The sequence below is a fragment of the Lissotriton vulgaris genome, unplaced genomic scaffold (genome assembly GCF_964263255.1).
Source record: "Lissotriton vulgaris unplaced genomic scaffold, aLisVul1.2 SCAFFOLD_611, whole genome shotgun sequence".
Lineage (NCBI taxonomy): Eukaryota > Metazoa > Chordata > Amphibia > Caudata > Salamandridae > Lissotriton > Lissotriton vulgaris.
Window position 1 is genome coordinate 254,271 of NW_028254370.1, and position 25,917 is coordinate 280,187.

The window sequence follows — 25,917 nt, forward strand, 5'->3', positions numbered from 1 at the left end:
TGCAAGTTGCAAGGACTTCTGCAGAGATACATGCCTTATTATCAACAAACTGCCCAGTATATTTTGCAGAAATGTTAAGTCAAATCTTAAACCTGTCTGATACCAGTGGCATTGCACATGTATTTAAGATGATTTTTCAGGACTGTTAACACCATTTGCAGCAGTCCTTGACATTTTTCCAAATTTCGTGCACTCTGTGTTCGGCGGTCTGCCTCTCATTTTGGGACTCGTAGCTAGAATTCTGTTTTTATTCCTTCTGCTCCGATATGGCAAGAGTGGTCACCAGCGATACCCAGATTACCATGTAACAATGCCTCCTTGCCATGAGGTATCGTGAGAGAATTACACAGATTCTTGGCTTGGCTCGTTTAAGAGATCTGAACACAACTTGGTTTCTATCGTTCAGCCAAATCTGGCATGATTGCATCATAACTGTTCTACGATGCCTGCTTTGTGGAGAGGAATGCGTGTGGGACATTTGTCTTACACTTCCATCAGTCCTGCCATCAGATGTCGACACCTTGCTAGGTCCGGTAACGACTCATGCATTGTGTTATCCCCAACGGCTACGAATCCTGATGACGGTATTCATTGAGGTCTCACCAGTAAGTTTAACTGAGGGTGAGATACGAGGATCAACAGCAGACACAAAGGTACCATCTGATATGAACATTGCTAACGCGGCACCTGACGCTGACGGCGATGCTTCTCATCTGTGCACATTCAATATACTTGATGAAGTAGTTCCACTTTCACCTACTATGGTAGATGATTTCTTTGCCAGCCTAGACGATCTGATGTTTTCTCCTGACACCGAGAATAACTTTTGATTCATGCACACAGTGTTCCCTGAACTCTGAAATTCGGCCTTCAGTGTTCAAAACAAAGACTTCTAACTTTGAAACTCTATTTTTCTCAACCAATTGAATTTTTCTCTCCAAAACATTGAACTTTTGGCACAGACTAATCTGCTTAAAGTAGAACCATTCTTAGAGAACAAGAAATTCTTTTTGAACACTTCCTAGAGGAAATATTTGGCCTTGTCCTCAATACTGTAAATATTGACATGCTATGTTATATTATGAAATGGTTATTATATCAAAGAGGGGGAATAGGGTTTGGACAATTTTTAACGGGGTCCAATGTACATGTCCTATGACGTAGAAAGCAACAAAGATTGTACAGAGTTCCCCAAAAGGGATTTGACTAAATTAACTCATTAGAACCTCTCTCATAATGGGTGTGATAGAGCAGGGAAAGTGGAAGTCCCTTATCGGAATCAAGGATGCCTCACACAAGTCAAAGGCTGGATGACTGCTGTCACCCCACCCGATGATTGTCCAGTGTCATCATTGGCTATCCTGCTCCTACGGCAGGCTGGCGATGCAATGCCCGTCGGGCAGCACAAAAGTGCTGCACTTTAGCGGAGATCTTTTATTCCTTTAGCCAATGAGTGCATGTGTGTGAGGGACTTAGGGAGTGCAATAAGTGAGCGTGAGTGAGGTTAAAAAAGGTCAGTAGAGTCCAATAGGGGAACCTTTAATAGCATGGCTCACTGCCTTATTAAAAACCGTGAAAAGGTGAGGGGTATCAAGGCGTGACGGTTAGGGTAATCAAGCCTTATTCGACCCTCAGTCCAGGTGTGGTCGACATGTTTCTTGCCTCTAAGGCAATTCATCAGGACCAATTGCTCATAAAATTGCTAATGGATTCCCCAGTAATTAAGGAATCAAGTATACGACCTGTGAAGTGTCGCAGAATCAACCCTTCATTGAGGCCCTCCCTGGGACCGCAGTCCCTGGTTGGATGTCCCACCGGCTGACCTGGTGGGGCCAGTGCTATGTGGTTGGCACCTGACTAGCTGCTGGCAAGGCGTGCAATCACCTACCCCGCCCACATGGGTGCAGCCGCAGGATCGCTGTCAGGTGCCAACCACATAGCACTGGCCCCACCAGGTCAGCCGGTGGAACATCCAACCAGGGACTGCGGTCCCAGGGAGGGCCTCAATGAAGGGTTGATTATGCAACACTTCACAGGTCGTATTCTTGATTATTTAATTACTGGGGAATCCATTAGCAATTTTATGAGCAATTGGTCCTGATGAATTGCCTTAGAGGCAAGAAACATGTCGACCACACCTGGACTGAGGGTCGAATAAGGCTTGATTACCCTAACCGTCACGCCTTGATACCCCTCACCTTTTCACGGTTTTTAATAAGGCAGTGAGCCATGCTATTAAAGGTTCCCCTATTGGACTCTAGTGACCTTTTTTTTTTTTTCACAACAAGTTTATTGATAAAGATGAGCACATGTGATAGAGTGGCCCCCTACAATCAGGATGGCACCACCAAACATACCGAGACAATCATGAAGATAGGACTAAGCGTCCAGTCAAGAAATCAATGTAATACAAGGATACAGGAAACATTAACCCCATCTTTATCTTTTCATCTACCCATCAACCCAACTCCCAGAACCCTCCCCTGGATCCCACCCTAACCCCAGGCATGTGCGCATATACAGTATCGACGTAAGTTCCTAGTGCGGCAAGTGTAGGTGTGGGGGAGCGGGGTCACCAGGCCACATGGGGCTAAAGATCTTCCTCCGGTTCAGCAGGGGGGCCCAGTTGCAAGCCCCTGTGGTCTGCCCATCTTTTCCATATTTTAAAGTGTTTACGGGGGCATCCCCGAGCCTCGAAGATCGGGCGTTCCAAACCCATACAGAAGTCAATGCCAGCCTTCCACGCACTCAGGGGGGGGGGGGCCTCACATCCTTCCATGCTCGGGCCAGATCCCTCTTGGCCACCACCAGCCCCAGGAAGAGCAGGTGCCTCTTGTAGATATTTCCACCCACCCCCTCTAGGATGTGCAGCAGGCCCAAACGGTGGGTACGGGGGAGGGTCCAGCCCAATACCTCTGACAAACAGCCCCACACACCTCTCCAGAAGCCAATCAGTCTGGGGCACGACCATACTGTGTGGAGTAGTGTACCTATCTCCGACCCACACCGCAGGCAGTCCGGGGTCCCAATCAGTCCCGCCTTCCACAGACGCTCGCGCGTATAGTAGGCCCTATGGAGAATTTTGAATTGTATGAGTCGAAAACGCATCGCAATAGCCGCACCCCTCGGGGACTCCAGGGCCTCTCGCCAATCATCCTCATCCAACTGACCGACGTCGGCCTCCCAGGCTGCCTTCAGCGGGAGGAGGGTGGAGGAGCAATGGATGACCATAGTCTGGTAGATGCGCGAAAGTTTTCTATCTCCAAGGTCGCCCATGAAGACCTTCGCTTCGATCGGGCTGAAATCAGGGAGTGAGTCAAGGTTGGTAAGACTGGGCAGCAGCGCATGCCGGAGTTGTAGATATCGAAAGAATTGAGTTTGGGGCATATCAAATTCGGTACGAAGGGCCTGGAAAGATTTGAGCGTCGTGCCGGACAGCACATGGCCTAATTGCGAGATACCAATCGCGTCCCAGCCGTCGAAGCCCGACAGCTTAGACAGTTCCGGCAGCATACCGTTATGCCACAGGGGCGTCTCCGCGGTCAGTCTGCCCCACCAGCCCATGCGACGCAAGGCCTGTCGCCACACCGCAAAAACAAGTCGCGTAACCCTCGGCAACGAGCGACGCAGTCTGGGTGAATAGAGGATGGTGTGAAGCGAGTTGTCACCCATCACTACTGACCTTTTTTAACCTCACTCACGCTCACTTATTGCACTCCCTAGGTCCCTCACACACATGCACTAATTGGCTAAAGGAATAAAAGATCTCCGCTAAAGTGCAGCACTTTTGTGCTGCCCGACGGGCATTGCATCGCCAGCCTGCCGTAGGAGCAGGATAGCCAATGATGACACTGGACAATCATCGGGTGGGGTGACAGCAGTCATCCAGCCTTTGACTTGTGTGAGGCATCCTTGATTCCGATAAGGGACTTCCACTTTCCCTGCTCTATCACACCCATTATGAGAGAGGTTCTAATGAGTTAATTTAGTCAAATCCCTTTTGGGGAACTCTGTACAATCTTTGTTGCTTTCATATTATGAAATGGTCTCAACCTTTTTTCTGTATTTAAGAGCCATTTTCATAAATGTAAATTACATCGTTCATTCAGTTTGCATTTGAGATATGATACTTTATGCATAGAATTACATAATTTTCCTTAAATGCGTACAGTAGAATTGCTCACATTTTTCGTGTACAACCATTTCAAGTGCATTTCATGTATTTTGGGGTGGGATTGTAAACACATACCTTCGATATTCTCAGTGCTTAAACATTTAATTTATTGAACCTAATATCGTGGAGTGGGTGTTGCAAATGAATCTGGGACCCTAGTGTAATTTTCCCGATTCATGCCCCTATATAGGTATAAATTACCCGAACCTTATATAGGCATAGAAATCATTACTATAGTTAAACTGAGCCTATGCAGCCCAAATACGGCATGGCTACTTCCACTAAGTTCCGAGAATTAACAACGATTTCTTAGAGAAACCCGCCTTCAGCAGCTAGGGAGTTCCCTTCGCCTGAATACTAATTTATCTAGGAAATCATGGAGTTTTCACAGAACTGGGTCTTTGAGTAACGTTATTAAGTCCAATCATACGTCAAACTCGGCACCTTCAAAGGATAAATATGCCTACATTTGCCCAGACAAACACACTGTGGTTTGGAGCAGATCGTCTAACTACTTGCCAGACACCCTGCAGCAGCAGTGCCGAAGGAAGCCGACCCTCTAGCTGACGCACTGAGAGACGCTGTCCTTTCTCCTGGAGAGAAATACAGCTCCAGTGTTTCCAGGCTACCCTTGCGGTTTGCTGGGAAAGCGAGTCCTGAGAGAGAGATACAAGACCTCCTTCATTCTAAAACCAAGGTACGGAGCTGATTAGACCCTTAGAGAATGCTTGGAATAGATTCTTGGCAAAGAATACTAAACCTAAGCTACACCTCACTTACTTCTTCCCTTGTACTAGCCTTAGGTTAGGTACACCGGGGTAGGCGTATTTTAGAAGCACCAGCTGAGTACTTTTAGTCATAATTTATTACTGTATGTATTTTATAATTTTTAGGCAAATTATGGCTTAGAAACCATATCATGCTTTTACAGTACTACTTTGTAATACTTTTCGTATTATATACTTTGTACTTTATAACCAGTATTACGATTGTAGTAGTACATTTCTTATGCTTGAGAAAAAAGACTGTTCAATAAATACTTTTTATTGAAAACTCCCGTCTCTCTATTTTCTCAGCACCTCTGGTGAAACGAAGCATGCACGATTGACTGAGTATAATAGTTCTCTATCGTTTCCGTGACTCTAGAGATACTTTCTTATCCTGGGGAAACAAAGTTGTAATATTTATGCGGTTGTCAGAAACTAATCCCTTCTTGTTTATTCGAGAAAGTTTCTAGTGACCTCTGAGCCAGCTAGCACTCACAATTAAGTTTAATATATACGATAGAGACCTAGTCGACCTCAGTCCTACGTCTAAACTATAGTATATGTTATTCCAATGCGCAGAGCCTATTGGGAATATAGGAACTACACTACATTACAAATGCTAAATCTTGGAATCTTCCAGTAGTCTTTGTCTAGGCCATGTGTGGGAACCAGTAAAGTATGCATTGGCGCAGGGTGTGCTCAATTACCCAATCTATGATGCTCTCAACAATCGCTAAGACCTCTTCCCTGAAGTCCCTCAAGCCTGGGCAATCCCACAACATGTGAAGGATGTGTGCCTCTTCATTTCCACATGGCGGGCATGCAGCGTCTTCCCTTTGCAAGTAGCGCCTGATTCTGGCTGGCGTTAGGTACGCCCTGTGAGGCACATAGTACTTTATGAGCTTGAACCTGACGTTCTTAGAGACCTTCAGGGTGTGTTCTACAATAGCGTCCCAATCTTTTTCTGTAATTGGTACCCCTGGGTCTTCCTCTCACTGTGCTCCTAGTCTATCCATGAGTCTTTGACCATCCTGCCTAATGGCTCTGTACATACAAGAGACTGTTTTTATCCTACATATCTACAGCAGTCTAGCGCTCTAGGTTCAGTCTCCCACATCGTCCAGTGTTTTCGGAATGGTGCCGTAACAGCTCTGTGCAGTACAAAATGTCCTTGTGGGAGATTGTACTCCTCTTGCAGGTCCTCAAATGGAATCATTTGGGTTTCTATAAAGAGGTCTCCGACTACTTTCAGTCCTGCTTTTTTTCAGTCCTCAGGCCCTGCCCAGTTCCTGTTGTGCGGCAATTGGCAGAGCATATCAATGGGTATGTCTGGGGAGTAGGGGACCTTGCAGCCCGATCTTTGGAGCCATCTTGCCCAGCACTTCATAATTATCATCTCCTCATCAGTCTTCCTATGGGGCCTCGGTCTTAGCCTTAAAAGTAGTTTTGTTAGGACTTGGGGCTCTAGTGCAAATGGTGATTGGACCCTTCCTGGGTCTCTGCTGCTCACCAGGCATCGTACGAACCATTGCAGCTGTGCTGCCAGGTAGTAAGCTTTGAGGTCAGGGACAGCTAGGCCCTGTGGCTGTAGAGTGCTGCAGCATGCGTAGTGCCACTTGACAGCACCCTGTCCCCCAAAAGAAAGTTATAATCTGTGAGTTTAGTTCACAGAATGTCCCACATGGGCTCTAAATCGGGAGTGTCCCAAATATGTATAGCAGACGGGGCCGTGCCACCTTCTTTAGGAGGCCCACCCTGCCTACCACTGACAGCAGAAGGGACCCCCTAAAGTCCATGGAGGCATGGAGAGCGCATTTCCCCTTTACCACGTTAGCTTCTATCAGGTCCGCCGTGTCATGGTGTAATGTCACTCCCAGATATTCTAGGCATGTTGGCTCCCATCGTAAGGGCCTCAGATCCTCTGGAGGGCGTCCAAGAGTGTCACAGGGAATATCTTAGATTTCTGCCAGCTTACTGGCTATCCCGAAAGTGCTCCAAATTCTTCTAACATACCCCTGGCACCCTGCAAGTCACTGCTTGTGTTTTGCATAAAGAGGAGTATATCATTTGATTGCCAGCCCCGTATAGTCCCATCCTGTTCTGGCCCAAAACGCCAGCCGTTCCATGGCCAGCACAAATAAAAGAGGGGAGAGAGGGCATCTCTGTCGAGTCCCTCTCTCTACCCTCATGCTCTGGGAGATCACTTTCCCCATCCACACCTTCACCCTGGGATCCGCCTACAGTAGTTTCACCGATTCTACGAATCCCGCCCATAGGCCCGCCTCCCAGCTGACCCTCCCTCCCACGGACTACATAGCCTGCTCCCACACCCATACTCTCTGTGACCGTCCTGACGCTTGCTGAAGGCGGCCGCTCCCCTCGCCCCCTGCTCCTGATTGGTATCGTTATTTGTACGGCTGCTCAAGCCTGTATCGCCTCTGCTGCCTCCTTCACAGCATAGCGCTGTAGTGCGAGCATAGCGCTGTATAGCGCTATAGTGCGAGTAAATTTAAAAAAGCAAAATATTTGCATTTGAATCTGCTAGCGCTTTTGGGGTCATTGAATAGAGCGCTTGAGTCGCGCTTTTCACAACTGCAGTGCGAATTTACAGCTAGGCTGAGTGTCCATTACATAGACTGCTGGAAAGTAAACTATAGTCATTGCTGATTGCCTGTGCCCAAGCCTACCTCCAGTTTCGTTTCATTTCACTGCCGCCATCTTACTTGTTGTTGTGGTGCCTCAGAGACCGTCCCCCACAGCCCGGCCCGCCTCCCAGCTGACCCTCCCTCGCCCCTCCCCCGCCACTAGCCATATATGACTGATGCTTCTGCGCGCAGCGTTCACGCGCAGCGATCGCGCCCCAGTCGCGCCGAAGGTGCGCCAAAGGTAAGCCCGTCTGCGCCTGCCCGCGCCTGGACCAAGCCCAGCGCCAGACCCCCTGGTCCTCGTAATGCCCACCCCTCCCGCATTACATACGATGCCTCCACCCTCCTAGCCCTCAACCCCGGCCGTTCCCCCAACTGCGTCCAAGCCGCTCCTGGACACACCCATGGACCCTTTTCCTGCTACTCCTGCAAGTTCGACGGCACCAAGAACAACTCCTCATCCACGAACACCAAACAGAGATGTGACACCAACCACCTACAATGCATCCTGCTCAACACCCGCTCGGTCCACAGACACGCCATTGACCTCTGGAATCTACTCGACACCATCTCTCCGGACGTCGCCTTCCTAACAGAAGTATGGATGAATGCCTCTTCAGCCCCAGACATCACCATTGCCATCCCGGAAGGCTATAAGATCATTCGCAAGGACCGTATCGGCCACACAGGAGGAGGCATCGCTATCGTCCATAAGAAATCCATCCGCATCTCAACCAGCTCAGACGTCAATCTCGCCAACTCTGAACACCTTCACTTCCAGATCCACATCGACCCCAAGACCACACTCAGAGGCACCCTCCTTTACAGGCCACCAGGACCCCGCGCACAATTCAGTGAAGACATCACGGACTTCATCACTCCACATGCGCTCCCCTCCGAGGACTACATCCTTTTGGGATACCTCAACTTTCACCTTGAAAAGAACAACGACCGCAACACCACCACCCTCTTGGACAACCTCGCAAACCTCAGACTTAAACAACTGGTCACCACCCCCACCCACATCGCAGGTCACACACTCGACCCTATCTTCACCTCCAGCAAGCATGTTTCCTTCAGCCACACCACAGCTCTCCTTTGGACTGACCACAGCTGCGTTCACTTCACCTACAACAAGCCCACATCCAACAACCACCCCCAACCCACTCTGCAAAGAAACTGGAACAAAATCACCATCGACCAGATCTCCTCATCACTTCTTCAAAAGCCCCACGCCCACTCCTCAAACACAGACCAAGCAGCCACCAACCTCTCCCAATGGTTATCCAACAGCGCCGACATCCTAGCACCACTGAAAAAACGACAAATCAAACTAGGCAGCAAGAAGGCCTCCTGGTTCAACGATGACCTTAAGAAATCCAAGAAACTCTGTCGCTCCCTCGAGAAGGCCTGGAAAAAAGACCCAACCACCAGCACCAAGGACGCCTTCAAAAACGCCACCCGCATACACCACCAACTAATCCGAAATGCCAAGAAAGCAGCCTTCAAGGACCGTCTAGATAACAACGCCCACAACAGCAAGGAATTATTCAACATCGTCAAGGAATTTACCAACCCCTCGGCCAACTCCAACGACATCACCCCCTCTCAAGCCCTCTGCGACTCCCTAGCCTCATTCTTCCACAACAAAATTGCAGACATCCACAACAGCTTCGACAACCAACCCGGAGACCAACCTACCCAATCCCCTGCAGGACCCCCACCCCCCTGAACATCCTCAATGACTGGAAGCCAATCTCCACAGAGGACACCATCCGTCTGATGAACTCTATCCACTCAGGATCCCCCACAGACCCTTGCCCTCACCACATCTTTAACAAAGCAGACTCCATTATTGCACCGCACCTCCGAGACGTCATCAACTGCTCCCTCAACTCCGCAATCTTCCCGGAAAGCTGGAAACATGCCGAACTCAGCGCCCTGCTGAAGAAACCCACAGCTGACCCCACCGAACTCAAAAACTATCGCCCTATCTCACTCCTTCCATTCCCGGCCAAAGTCATCGAGAAAGCTGTCAACAACCAGCTTGCCGCATTCCTCGAAACCAACAAATCACTCGTCTCCTCACAGTCCGGCTTCCGAGCCAAGCACAGCACCGAAACCGCCCTCATCGCAGCAACAGACGACATTCGAACTCTACTGGACAATGGAGACACAGTCGCCCTCATCCTCCTCGACCTCTCCGCAGCCTTCGACACAGTCTGCCATAGCACCCTTCTACAGCGCCTCAAAAACATCGGAATCCAAGGAAAAGCACTGGAATGGATCACCTCGTTCCTCTCCGGAAGAACCCAGAGAGTCCGCCTTCCACCATTCAAGTCAGAGGCTACTGAAGTCATCTGCGGAGTACCTCAAGGGTCCTCACTCAGTCCCACCCTCTTCAACGTTTACATGAGCCCCCTCGCGACCATCGCACGCCAACATAACCTCAACATCATCTCCTACGCCGACGACACTCAACTGATCCTATCACTCACCAGAGACCCTAACACAGCCAAAACCAACCTACACGAAGGAATGAAAGAAGTAGCCGAATGGATGAAGCACAGCCGTCTGAAACTGAACTCAGACAAAGCAGAAGTCCTCATCTTAGGTACCTCCCCCTCCGCCTGGGACGACTCTTGGTGGCCAGAGGCCCTTGGAAAAGCACCCATCCCGACGGACCACGCACGGAACCTGGGCGTCATCCTGGATTCCTCACTCTCAATGAACAGACAAGTCAACGCCGTTTCTTCATCCTGCTTCAACATTCTTCGCATGCTCAAAAAAACATTTCGCTGGATCCCTACCGAAACTAGAAAAACAGTCACCCACGCTCTGGTCACGAGCCGACTGGACTACGGAAACACCCTCTACGCCGGCATCACCGCAAAACTCCAGAAAAAACTACAACGCATCCAGAACGCCTCAGCCAGGCTCATATTAGACATTCCGCGTAAAGAACACATCTCTGATCACCTGAAAAACCTACACTGGTTCCCCGTCAATAAGAGGATCACTTTCCGGCTCCTAACCCACGCACACAAAGCACTCTACAAAATCGGACCCGAATGCCTCAACACACGACTATCCTTCTACACCCCCTCCCGCCAGCTACGATCCTCCAACCAAGCCCTTGCCACTGTTCCTCGCATCAACAAAACCACCATGGGAGGTAGATCCTTCTCCTACCTAGCAGCTAAAACTTGGAACTCACTTCCCACTCACTTTCGCCTTACTCAGAACCGCCTAGCATTCAGAAAGCAACTCAAAACGTGGATATTCGACAAGTAACTCCCCACCCTTCTTCTAGCGCCTTGAGACCCTCTGGGTATGTAGCGCGCTATACAAATCTTTTGACTTGACTTGACTTGACATAGATGTATTGCCATTCAAGGCTCTCGGATACTTTTTCGATGTCTATTGCAAATATTGCAGCTCCGTCTTTGGCATAGTCCTCTGCCCGAATTTTGGCCATGAGGCACCTGATGTTAATGGCAGTATTCCTTTGTGGTATGAATCCCGTTTGTTCCGTGTGCACTTGTTGGGGCATGTAGTGGAGCAATCGATTCACCATGACATCACTGATGAAATCCAGTGAGAGTGCTAATTTGTTTTATAGTTTGAACAGTGGGTGTAATACCACATTACTTTTCTACCTAATTTTGTACAGGCTGTATCAAGCTCATGGGTGTAAGCATTTACAAAACACATGTGCTTCTTATGCATCATTGGTGTGTAGAGGTATTGCGCAAGTTATAAATCTTTGCACTGAAGAATAACTCTGTGTGAAGATGACAGTTGACAACCTGTGTACATTATATTTTACAAAGTATTTTGGTTCTGCAGAAAAAGTTTCCAATGGGGTAAAGATTCTACATAGTAGAGACTAAGGGCCTGATTTAGATCTTGGCTGATGGGTACTCCGTCACAACGGATATCTCATCTGAAGAAATATAAATCACATATGATATAATGGGATGTATATTTTGGCGAAAGGGATATCTCTCACCGTTGTTGCAGAGTAATCGGCCCACCAAGATCTAAATCAGAAACTAAGTATTGTAAGCAGCAATCGAGTTATTAGACAGAATTGTCGTAGTATGACCATTTCTACATAACATAGAAGACTATGCAGCAGGTACTAGCCCATGTATATGTGCTTGTTTAGCTTTAGAGAACTAGCTATTTATAAAGTTTTCATCACAGAATGAAGACTGCAGGTAGTATGATTTTCAGCACATTCAGTGTGTTGTTTTTTTTGTGTGAATAGTGTACTTTGACAAGTGTTGCATAAGGTGCACGTTGTTCTAAATAGATACTTTTTTCAATACTGGTATATTTCTCATGAGCGTTTCACTGTCTGCAAACAGTTTGGTAGAGAGTAAACTCTCTCTATAGAGTAACACTGTTTACAGTACCCACTTTCCTCCTCATATTAACCTAGTTTCTCAATGTCGGTTCAGTGGCTGTGAGAGTTTGATACAGAAAAAAGCTTTCCGTAGTAGGGCATTAATTTTGGAATAGATGTCGAGTATTTTGAGGAACTTAGTTTTCTCAAAACAATTGTATGCATGTTGAACACTGTCCAATGAGGTCTTCCCTTATATCTGTGGTTGATTGTTAATGCTCATAACCAATGTTCACTCTAACCTAGGGTTTGGGCACCAGCACAGCAATTGTTTCCAGGCCGCCCACAGAGAATCTTAGGCGAGCAGTCGGATGTCTGGGAAAACAAACGCACCGATGGTCACTCTCCAGAGGTGGACTCGCCACTGCCCATACACTTAAAAGCTGCATTAAAGTACAGAGATTAGTACCGATATAAGACAGTTTTAGAGCAGTTTCCCTGCAGGATTTCACTTTCCAGTCATTAATAGTCAATTGGACCACACTTTTGTGCAGCAATGTCCACTCATACGAGTTTCTTCTTTTTCTCTATTGACTTAAATGTAACAAAATTTTAAATTATCTTCACTGCCATTTAATCAAAACTATAGCAATAATACCAATTATATGAATATGTGGTGTAAACATCTCCCCTTCAACAGAAACTAGAAGTAAGTTGCTTCTTTAAAAAAGGGACCTTTGTGTTACCGGGGACCCTCTGCCATATCGGGGACCTCCTGCCATTGCAAGGACATGCACAACTGCCCGCAGCTGGTCTCCCCCGCCGCCGTTGCATTCTGCCACCTTGCACGGCTGCCGAGGGGGAGAGACCACATTTCCCAGCGCTCCCCGCGGCTGACGCCGCCCCGACGCTGAGTTCGCGCCAGGCGGTGCTTTAAAGGAGGGCAGGGTAGCGGCTGAGCGGGTGCTTCTTTAAAAAATGGACCTTTGTGTTACCTGGGACCCTCTGCCATATCGGGGACCTCCTGCCATTGCAAGGACACACACAACTGGGCGCTTTAAAGGAGGGCAGGGTTCCCGCATCGCGGGACACGTGTGGGCGATGCCGGGCTAAGCCTGGGCAAAGGGCGGGCCGTCTGTGGCCGTCCGGGGACGGACAAGACCGGGCTGGGCTATCCCCTTGGTTTAAATATCAGGTACTGTCGTTTTCCTTATAGGTGTTTAACGGGTGATAAGCAACTATTTGTCTAGTGGCATTACAGTGAGTGCAGGCCCCCATTATCCTTGCAGATGGCTAGTGATATGCCTGATGGATTCAGGACTCCTGGCACTCAGGAGTCAAGGAAATGTTTAAGTGGGACTTAGGATGGTTTTTTCCTACGGGCGGAGCCGCTTATTAGCAATGAAATAGAACGTGTAGAGAAAAGGATGACTATGGATCCATTTACTCTGTCGTCGCATTTGGCACACATTTCCCCAGGTTTAGTGACTGTATCCCAATCAGCCTGTAAATCATTGCCAGTAATAGTACCAACACTAGCAACACCTGAGGACACGGATATACATCTTGCCCAAATATCACAAATATCACAGTTAGACTCTGATGTTTCCTTGACCCCACCAATGATGACTAGGCAAAGAGGGGCTCGCAAAAGATGTCAGCAAAAACCCAAGCCAAAAAATACTCAACAGAGGAAAAGAACATATAAAAGTAAAAGTGTGGTGGGGCCAAATGCAAAACAAGTGGTCTCAAAGACGGTTCAAACGGGTAACTGTACACTTAAAAGTAGATCATTTGGTACCCAAACAGAAGTGTTAACAATCGTGCAAGGTGTTGGATCTGACAGTGTGATAGATTCTCTTGAATTGATAGTAGCGGATATTTTAAAATCCTCACTGCACTCCATGCAGGAGCAAGTGAATGATCTTTTGGTCTCTAGATCTAAGGACTTGGATGAGCAAATTAAAGGACTAAACCTGGGACTTTTAGAATTGGAAGTAATGATAAAAAAGGGGAATGATATTTTTAAAGAATGTTCAAAAGCTTTTGTTTGTGCTGAAACGTTTAGCAAAGGTTCTTCCGAGGGGAATGTTATAACATCATCAGTGACAGCTGCTCCTCTTAATGTAACACCAGTCTCAAGCGTAACATGTCAACCCCCAACTGAGAGGGGGATAACATGCAATAAAGTGGGCATAAACAGTGAAGGTTCCTCAGGGCGGAATGTTACAACATCATCCGTGACAGCTGCTCCTCTCAATGCGACACCAGTCCTAAGCGTAACATGTCAACTCCCAACTGAGAGGAGGATAACATGCAATAAAGTGGTTGTAAGTAGTGATAAGCAGCTTAAAATACCAGGGAATCCGCAAAATTCTAGTAACTGCAAACTAATAACGCCCAATCCAAGTTTGTTTCCATTCAACATTACCCCAAACAATGATAAATTAAGATTGCCACCAGCAGCGTGCCCATACGTCTTAATATTATCAGGGGTGCCTGCACTTAGGTGTGACCAAAATGAAACATGGTACATGTTAAGAAGCAAGGTTGTAGACTGGTTGAAAAAGTTTAAAGGTTTGAGTCATTCAAAATTAAATGAGATCATATGGTTAGGAGAGTGGGGGGGGGTGGGCGAACTGAAGAAAGACAATGAAGGGGATTGTATTGTTGTTAATTTTAAACGCCCCAACACTGTACGCCACATTTTGAGTGTACGTGATGAAACACAGATGGCCCATACTAATATACATACCCTCTCTTTGGGCTATTTCTACAGTCCACCAACTCAAGGTTCGGCTCCTGGGGTAGACTCCTTGGTACCATTCGTTACCTCGAATAGATTCCAGGAGTTGTAATCCCTGGAGATGGTTGATTGACTACCTAAATTGCCCCTGGCTTTAGACCATGAGGATAAGGATTATTCATTTAAGGGGAATGTTACTGGTGGTTTTAAATCCTATGTAAACCTACAAAAGTTACCGTTGGAAATTAAAGGAGTGGGGTCACTAACAAATCTGGAAACTGCTATTACTAATAGTGGGGCTTTGGGGGAATCACCACCACCTATACCTGTTGTAAAGAAAGTGATACAAGAAATGCCATTAGCCCGGTTTAACCAAGAGGGATCTGATACTCATGTAATAAACATTTCAACCACAAGGCATGAGGAGGTAGTTCATCACCCCCCAGCAATAACCCCTATCATAGGAACATGTAGCCGTGATGGTTTAAATAAGGGGATGTTAATAGTAGAAAAAAAACCAAATACACATCCTAACTTAACATTGATATCCTGGAATATCGCGGGTCTGGTTAAAAATCTTTCAGACCCCGATTGGGCCAACTACATAGATTCCAGTGATATCTGCCTTCTCCAGGAAACCTGGGCCCTCGATATACCGCACAGAGTAGGGTATAGGACCTTTAATGTAGAGGCAGTATCTTCAACCAGAGGGAGACCATCTGGGGGGCTCACAGTATGGATCAAAGTGCCAATAGAAGTAAACATCACACAATTAAATACAGATTCAGCTGATATATTGGGGCTAGTAGTCAACCTAAGGGATGGAAGGCGTATTTCTGTTTACGAGCTTTGCATCCCCCAGGTCAAGTTTCAACCAACCTTTAATGAGAGGGGAACAAAGTCTGTGATTGACTATACCCTGGTCACTACAAGTTATCATTGCAATGTCATATCGTTTAAAACAGAGGAAATTGCCCTTAGCGATCACTTTCCTATCAGTTCATCTTTTAGTAGGGTCTGAGCTGTGGTCAAGCACCCAATATAGTAGAAAACCTATATTGTCATGGGATTTCCTTGAACAGAACTAACGGCTTTTCAATAAAATGAAGCACGGTTGACCCAATAGGTTTTCTTCAAAGCTTGGTAGCAGACCATTTCTCCGACTTAATGATCTGTCTTGGGGAAAACCTTAATCCATACAAGGTTACTGTAGCTTTCCCAAAAATTACCCTACAGATCAGCAGTAAATTAAGAGGGACTACTCGGGGGGGGGGGATAACCTCAAGGTCGAGGGCTGGTTTGACTCCGACTGTAGTAAGGCGCACTCTCATCTAAAGAAAACCCTGAAGGCCCTGCCTAGAAACCCCCTGGGTCTGCAAGAGCAACTTATAAATTTGCTCTGCAGAAACGAAAAAATGAACTGAAAGTGACCGCTTGGGGAGCCTTGCTTAAGGCGTGCACATTAAGGGATAATACTGCTTTCTGGCGAGCAGTAAATGCTCCCTTTTTTGCAGAAAGGAAATGTGATGTGATGGAGATCGCCATTGAGGACACTGTCTGTGTTAACCATTTTGCTGAGCTTTATAAGAAAGATGATTTGGTCAGTTTGGGTAGCATCAGTACTGTTCAGCTTGTAACCCGAGAGTCTATCTTCCAAGATTCTTTCCCAATGGATATAGTCTTTCCTTTATCAGAGGTGGAATTGGCCATCACTGAAAGTTCTAATTTTAAAGCCCCAGGTCCAGATGGTATTCCTATTAACATCTACAAGGCTAATATTGATCTATGGGCCCGCTCCTGACAAACGTGTTAAACAGTTATAACAAAAATGGGTTTCCTTCCACTTGGCAGGATGCGATAGTAGTGCCAATATTTGAAAAGGGCGATCGAAACGATCCAAAATGTTACCGCCCTATCTCATTGCTTGACTCCCTAATGAAAATAGCAGGTCGAGTCATTATAAACAGGCTACGGGTATGGGCCAGTCAGGAAAGTATTTTATCTAAATTCCAATATGGGTTTAAGTCCAGTCTGGGTACTATCGAACAAGGACTTAATCTGGCAATGCTGATAGGAAAATATAAGACGGCCAAAAGGGGAAATTTATTTATGACATTCGTTGATCTCAGCTCAGCGTTTGACTTTCTGAGTCACGATGTCTTGTGGGACACCTTGACAAGCCTGGGCGTTGATGTAAACATTCGTAATTTTCTTATGGAACTATATAGAGGGGCAGGGGCACAGGTGCGTTACGGTAAGAAAGGCGAATGCACTAAAACATTTTTTTATAATGAAGGGTGTACGTCAGGGATGTATCCTTGCACCCTTTCTTTTTAATCTTTATATCAATAGTGTAGCAGACCATTTAACAAAATTGGCTGTGGATTACCCCCAAATTGATGGTGCCGCAGTCTCTATTCTTCTCTACGCAGATGATGCGGTCATCATGGCAAGAACCCAATTAGGCCTCCAGAAGGCGTTAGCTAGCTTTTCAGCATATATGGGTTCTAGGGGCCTGAAAATCAATACTGGGAAAACCTTTACTATGTGCTGCACATCAAAAAATAAGGTCGCTTGTAACACTTTTTTAGAACAGTCAAAGATAGCAAAAACTAGTACATTTTCCTACTTGATGGTTGTTTTTAATAAAAAAGGCACATGGTCTACAGCAAAAACTACTAGATGTTTAGCTTTCTCACGTGCCATTGGGGCACTAACACAGTTCGCCAACAAGCTGGGTGGCAGGCCTGCACGCATTCTGCTTGATATTTATAAAGCTAAAAGCGTGTCGACTGCCACTTACGGGGCTGGCATCTGGGGTATCGCAGACTGCCAGGAAATCCAGTTGAAGGAAAACAGCTTTTTTAGATACTTGCTAGCTGTCCCCAGATCTACTTCAACCTATGCTTGTCACATGAAACTTGCCACGGCATATATTTCTGATATAATCAGGATTAGCCCTGTGATGCTTTGGCACAAGATCTGGACCTCTACAGAAACTGATTTTAATAGGGCAATTATTATAGACTGCATGCGACATGAGGGGTCTAAAAATATACAGTGGCTCTCTTATGTCAAGGAATTTCTAATGAACATAGGGCATCCAGAATTTTTCAATACGCCCGTATAGTTATCCACCATATCCAAAAAAACGCTAAAGGAATGATGGTCTGTCTTTTTTGCTGACCAACGTTGGTCTATTGAGGGCAAGAAGGCTTCTGTTCTGCATCATTATTCACTATTGCAGGATTTTGGCTTGCAGCTTTACTTGTCCCCCGATTTGGCCAGCTATGACAGAATGCTTTTGGCACAGTTGAGAATGGGTATCTTTTTTAGGATGGTCACTTTCCCAGCCTTAAACGACTGGTCCAAAAACCTAATTAACTGCCCATGCTATAACCATTCTGTGCAGGGCCGGACTGGGAACCAGAACCCGCCCTGGCAAAGTGCTCGGCCGCCCCCCCCTCTCCTCCCGGAGGGAGAGGGTAGAGGTGCGACCGTGCTCTCTGACAGGGCCGGTTTTCGGCCGTTTTTGTTACAGGGCCGTTTTTGCAGCATAACGGCCCTGTAACAAAAACGGCCCCCAGGGGCCCAAAACCGGCCCCCAACCATGCGGCCCACCGGGGGATTGCCCGGTGCCCTCAACGGCCTATCCGGGCCTGATTCTGTGCAGTCTACAATTCATTGCATTCTTTTTGTAAATATTTTGGGTGGGGAAGAAAAATATATTTAATTCCCCTGTTAAAGCTTTGGGGCTTAAGACGCTGTAGACCGGCCCTTTTTAGGATCCTCTTGCTTCAGGATGAAATGACTATAAGTGCTGTATCTAAGTTCCTAAAATTCATTATTAGATGTAGATCTTCTATGGTTTGAACAAACTTTTGCACTGGTAACCGCACTTTGTGCGTAATCGAATTGGTAATGTACTGAGGTAATGAATCTGGATTGATGTATTTATATGCACTAAAGAGAAAGCCCTAATACGCATTGCTTACATTTGCACATTTTTATAACATCTGTCTATACTTTTTATACTTTTTATATATAATCTGCTTTGCATTTAACCATAACTGAATTTTTAAATTTGCATGTTTTTATATTGTGCTTTTATGATTTTTATGAAATCGAATAAAGCTATCTTTGACTTGAAATCTTATGTAAACCTACAAAAGTTACCGTTGGAAATTAAAGGAGTGGGGTCACTAACAAATCTGGAATCTGCTATTACTAATAGTGGGGCTTTGGGGGAATCCCCAGCACCTATACCTGTTGTGAAGAAAGTGATACAAGAAATGCCATTAGCCCGGTTTAACCAAGAGGGAGCTGATACTCATGTAATAAACATTTCAACCACAAGGCATGAGGAGGTAGTTCATCACCCCCCAGCAATAACCCCTATCATAGGAACAGGTAGCCGTGATGGTTTAAATAAGGGGATGTTAATAGTAGAAAAAACCCCAAATACACATCCTAACTTAACATTGATATCCTGGAATAGCGCGGGTCCGGTTAAAAATCTTTCGGACCCCGATTGGTCCAACTACATAGATTCCAGTGATATCTGCCTTCTCCAGGAAACCTGAGCCCTTGTTATACCGCACATATAGGGTATAGGACCTTTAACGTAGAGGCAGTATCTTCAACCAGAGGGAGACCATCTGGGGGGCTCACAGGATGGATCACAGTGTCATTAGAAGTAAACATCATGCAATTAAATACAGATTCAGCTGATATATTGGGGCTAGTAGTCAACCTAAGGGATGGAAGGCGTATTTCTGTTTTTAATGTATACAATCAACCCTGTGGGTTATCAAAAGAGTCTGCAATTCTGGAAAAATTGGACGATCTCCTTGTTAATCATGTAGACACGCCAAGCATTATAGTTGGCCGTGATTTTAATTGTAACTTCGAGCCAATCATGGGGTTTGGTGATGTTTTTGGAGACGAGGATAGGGCCAATAATATTCCATCCCTATCTTATACAGAGGGAGTGCGTTGCACGACTTTAGCTGTGCAAATAATGAGATTAGTTTCAGTACATGGACTGAGGGCCTGCAATGGTCGCTTCCCATCCGATTCTCCAAAGGCTCCTACCTTTGTCAAAAACAACTCCCACAGCCGCATTGATTATATCCTGGTATCTTTTGACATTTGGCCTTATCTGACAGATTTTGAAATTTTGTCTAGGTATGAAAGTGACCATCGACCGTTACAGTTGTTAATAGAATACTGATTGGTTCCTAGCAACAGCAATGATGGAGCACTATTCTATGGATAATCAAACTCATGATTCCCCATTAATGAGCAACAACAGGCGCTCTCTTAAATGGGCTAGCCTATTGGGTAATGGGGATGTACTTTCTAGCATCTATCTACTCTTTGCAGACACATTTGAAAGCCACTTATTTCAACCGGTAGAGGGCAATGATTTTATTGATCTATATACAGAGTTCTTCACATCCCTTGTACCCCACGTGTCGAAAATGCCCAAAAAAAGAGACTAAAAAAAATTTGTTCTGTTGGGACTAAACGTTGGTACAACAAGGAGTGCCGTTTATCCAAGAGTTCACTCTTAGAGGCAATGAAGAATAAGACACTGGATGTGATTAGGGCCCTAAGGAGTGAATACAGGAGGATACAGAAAAACACTAGAGTTCACTGGGACGAGGAATGCTGGGAGATCATGTTACTAGCTGCTAAGGCCAAGGATAATGTGGGTTTTTGGAAACTTGTTGCAAATGAGAAAATTGGAGACAAAACGCCAGATGATGTGTTTATTGATGAACAAACTTAGGTCAATCATTTTACCCACTTATATGAAGCCCCAGGAAACAAGGAGTTAGCCATTGAAAATTGCCCATGGATTGTACAAAGTACAAACACTATAGTGTTTAGTCTAGAAGAAACTGAGCAAGCTATCAGCTCAGTTAAAAATGGTAAAGCACCAGGTCTAGATAAAATACCTGGGGACCTGTACAAGCACGAGATTGGAGTGTGGGCACCTTACATTAATCAGCTTTTTAATATATTAGTTACCGGTGTAAATTTACCTGATAGCTGGAGGGGCGCAGAAATTATTTTAATTTTCAAAAAGGGAGAGAGAAATGATCCTTCTATCTATCGTCCCATTTGTCTTTTAGACATTTTACAAAAAATCTTCTCGAGGCACCTTTTAACTCGCATGAATTTGTGGATTGATGAGAATACGATCTTTACTAAATTCCAAGCAGGTTTTAGACGTAATACTAGCACAATTGACCAAGTTTTCAGATTTTGTTGTATTTGTTGGAAATATGTTTTTTATTAAAGGGACACATTTATGTAGCTTTTGTTGACCTTAGGGCAGCTTTTGATTTAGTTTTGCGGGATCATTTATGTGATTGTCTGTCTGCCCTGGGATCACCAGCTTGTGTACTGAAGCAGATTAGAAGATTGCATGACAACAACTTTGCAAGAGTACGTTGGGGTCCGAATGGGGAACTAACCAAACCTGTTCCAATTAGGTGGGGAGTCCGCCAAGGGTGCGTGTTGGCTCCCACTCTCTTTTCTTTATTTGTTAATGACATTCCGGCTTATTTAGAAGAGAGTAAAAACGATTCACCGAAGTCAAATGGAGAGAGGGTTCCCGCACTCTTATTTGCGGACGATACCATCCTGATCTCGCAAACTCCCATTGGTCTGCAAAGCCTTTTAAATTCCTTCAAAACTGTACTGTGATAAGAAAGGACTAGAAATAAATACAAAAAATACTAAATGTATGGCCCTTAATCCCCATAAATCTTTTAAGGGCCATTTCTTTCTTAACAGTCAAAAACTGGAACTTGTGTCAAATTTTTCCAACTTGGGAGTTTCTCTAGACTCCAAAAACTCATGGAGAACGCAAATTGAAAAAAGTAAAACCATTTTTAATCAGAGCACCCTACCTATTGTAAAGCGACATGGCGCAAGTTTAAATAAATCTATTACACCAGCACTTGAAGTGTTTAAATTTAAGGCCCAGTCTGGCGCCTTATATGGTGCTGAAATCTGGGGCATGAATGCGGGGAATCTTTTTAAGAAAAGCGAGAACAACTTCTACAGAAGTATTTTGAGATTGCCCAAACGTACACCACTTTTACCCCTTTTTTTAGACCTATAGATGAAACGTACGGACCACCTTGCAGTACTTCGTCCATTGTTATTTTGGGTTAGACTTTGGAGTACTCCAGAACTTGTAGACTATAAAGATAGCCTTCTAGAAGTGAAGAACCTTGATGTTTATAATTCTAATCCTTGGTTGAAGCATGTAAAAACTTGGCTCTATCGAATAGGCCTCATCCATTACTGGGAAGATCCGGCATGTCTGATACAAAGTTGTAAGAAACATGTTAAGGCAAGATTCTGGTTTTATATTTCTCATAACTCCTTAAGTGACCATTCATGTGGCTCTATTACTAGTTGTGTTCTTGCTTTTAAACTCTCACCACACTTTGAGGAGTTTTTAGATGAGATACAACCTCCACTCGCAAAAAGTCTGTACCTAAAATTTAGATATGGAATACTTAAAATGAATATAGTTTTAGAAAGATGGGAAACGCCTATAGGGCTAACGAATAGTGCAAACTGTACGTGTTGCCAGCTAAACTCAAGAGAGGATGACAATCATATATTTTTTTTGCACCACATATGACTTAGTAAGGAGACGATGGATTAAGCCCTTGTGCAATACCTTAGGTATTCGTTCGTATGTGGAAGCATATAGGATCATTAAAACGGACACTAGTCGTCTTACTGTGTTTTGTGTTAGCAGATTCTTACTGTTTGTAAGTTATTCACGTAAGAAGCGGGGATTGGAGTTGTAGATGTTTAGTTGGGTGTATTCTGTGTAGAGGTTAGGCTGTTCTGTTCTGTTTGTTGGAGGTATACTGCTGAGTAGCTTAATCGGATCATTCTCTCCGGTACCTCACAAAAGATTTCTTTTAGGTTTGTATTTTAACTTAATTTTATATTTTATGTGCCCTTTTAACTGATGAATTGTACTGTATTAATTGGATGAATTGTATCGTATTTCTGCTTCCCAACGGCATATCATGTATTATTCTTGTATTCACTGTGTAAAATGTATTGTTGTTTTATATGTATCTTTTATGGCCAGAATGCGCTGAAATAAAGACTGAATGAATAGAACTAAGTTAGTCACGACTCTGAAAGTCATTGATAACAGCTACATTTAAAAAACATTTGAATCTTGGAAAAATAAAAGTATTCATCAAAGAAATGTTCAGTGCAATCACCAAGACCACTGTGCTACACAACATTATTCATGCACCACATTATTGATGCAATGAGTAAGTAAAATTATGTGCAGTGAAATCATCATGTAAATGAACTACACCAACACTAACATCTTACTGTAATGAATAGCCAAATGTGTATTGATTGTCTTAAGGGAGGCAGTAGCAAAATACATACATGTAGGTTTTTCTTTTTTTGTTTTTTTTTTGTTTAAGGATATGTGCCCAAGGCCTACACAAATGTACCAGCCAATAAATGACAATACAAAGAGGTGTGAGTTGGAACTTGTTCAAGAAAAGTTTAGATAAAGCGTTAAATAAATATTTGCGTACCTATGTGCATTGAGGTATGTGCACTAGAAGCATGCATGCAATTTTGTACACATTATGCATAAAACACAACTTAGAAGAGAGAAACTTTGTGCACAGCTAAGTCGGCTATGTCCACATTTTTTGCGGACATACTTCCTCAACATAATATATACAAAGATTTATGCTATACCTGATGAGAAAGAGAGTGTATGTCTGGGGATGTGTGTGTGTGGGTGTGTGTGTGTGTGTGTGTGGGTGTATATGTGTGTGTGTGTGTTCACGTGCGAGCGTGCATGCATGTGTGTGTTTTTGTGTGCACTAGGCCAGGGAGCAATTTAAATTGTGCCAGTGTAATTCTGGGATTTCACATTCTTCTTGTTACATTTCCAAAATTACGCCATTACATCATTTGCATAATTACGCTGCCGCTTGGTGTAAAAATATAGCATGAGAACACAGGAACTATGTGGACAACCAGAACATGAGCAGCTATTGCTCACAGCAAAAACAGCGCAAAATACATCTCTACATCAAAAATCGACATTAGGATGCATTTTGCACTAGCATATGGTGCTAAATGAAGGATTAGCCTTTTGCATAATTGCCTCTTCTTGGGATTTCCTGTAATAAACAACAGCAAATTATGAAGATTTTATATACCACTAGTGTGTGTATGAAGAAAAGAGATAAGTTTGAATTGTCTGTGATGTGCACTCCAATGTGTATCAGTGATGCACCAATATCTTGTATGTGTGAGGTAGGCTTGATCTCTTCACACCTGTGTCTGTGTGAATGAGGGAAGTTTGTACTGTTGTAGACTGTCCTTTCACTTGTGTGTGTATATGGCTTGCACGTCTGCTGCCTTCCGTCTATGTGTTCTATTATCGGGTGACCTTATCACATTTCTAGCTGTGTTATAGAGGGGCTGATTATGATTGCGTCACTCGGAGTGCCGACAGTCTATCCTTGGTGGCCCTTTGGTCTGACCGCCATATTACAGTAGTGTTATAGGCAGGGGAAACCCAATAAACCCTTGTAGGCTTGGGCAATGTGCAATTCAAAACAAAAGATGCTACAAGGGATTTGTTTTTAAATTATTCGGTCTAAGTTCTGAGTTGTACCACAGTAACGCACTCAATAGTATCCACAGGATAGCGATATTATTGTATATGGATAAATAAATTGAAGGAAGGTCAGAAGAAAAACAGAGCAGAGGAATATTGTATTTCAAAGAAAAAATCTTTACTGAAAACAAGTTATGGGAGATAAATGTACAAATTTATTTTAGCAAAAAATCATGAACAAAGATTGGCAAAAATGTATCTATGGTTCATGACTTAACACATCAGCTCCTTATTAATGAAACAAAGACAACCCAAAATGATCAATTAAATGTGGTTGTGAATTCGTGTTGTAAAACAACATTAGAGGAGTTGATGGAATGTCGACGTTTCGGTCTCGGTTGCTGATGTCAAGAAGACCATCATCAGGACGATGACTATTCAATTGCTGAAGCAAAGACTCCCTTGGGGTATGAAAGGTTAGGCCTCCCTCAGTTGGCCGTCAAAAATCTCGATAGCTTCAATTGAGTTCTTGAAAAGAAATGCAAACCGCCTCAGTTGGTTGCTCTAGATGAGTTGAAACACCAAGGGTGTAGGACGCTGTTCAAATCTGTGCGTTCTCTTGAAATTAAAGAAATGCAAACCGCCTCAGTTGGTTTCTCTAGATGAGTTAAAACACCAAGTGTGTAGGACGCTGTTCGAATCTGTGCGTCCTTGTTGAACAGGGTCGGTCGGCAAAGCAGCGTATCGTGGCTCAATAGTCAGTCGGTACAGTCAGACATACAGCTGTCAGATGCCACACCACTGCCTTCACCAGGATCAAAGATCCCGATGGGGCGGCAGTTGGTAGTAGTGTCCAGGATGGCAGTGGTGCTAAGACAGGAATAGCCAAGGGGATTAGGATATCCCTTTCCGATATCCTTTTCGTGATGGGAACCCTGCCATGAAAAGGTGGTCAGAAAAGGATTGGGGGCACCAAACACGACTCTCAGTCCCTGAAAAAGTGTCCCTGGGGGCACATGTAGCGCCCCCTTTCTGTGACACTTAACTCCATGCACCGTGTGCAACACACCACATGGTGCATGGCACACAGTGCATCAACATGCAGGTGGTGCTGCACAGTATCAGCATGCAGCCCTTTTCCAGGGCTGCAGCATGACCCTGACCAGTTTCCTACTGCCATCCTGGTGGTCGCATCGTGGTTGGACTGCGCATGATTTTCAGTGGTCTCCTGACTGCGGAAATAGTGGCCGGCAGTCCAACCAACCAGCATCATAATGATGCCCATAATCTGTGTATTTAAAGGCAGGCTTGCACTTCTGCTGCCCTTAAGCATTTGTTGTCCGACTATGTAAATTTGTATATGTGTGTGGGAATGCTTGTTTGTCTGTGAAGCTTGTCCTGGCCCACAAGCAAAACGTGCAACATATTTGCACATATTTGAGGGGACATTAACTCACAGTAAGATCATTTTACCCCAAAAAATAGTCCCTATTTTATAACTGTCCCCATGTTGGAAATGGCAAAGGATATGTTTGATCCTCTTCTGGGGACAGTTTTTGATAGGAATCTTGATTTTGGCTGAGCC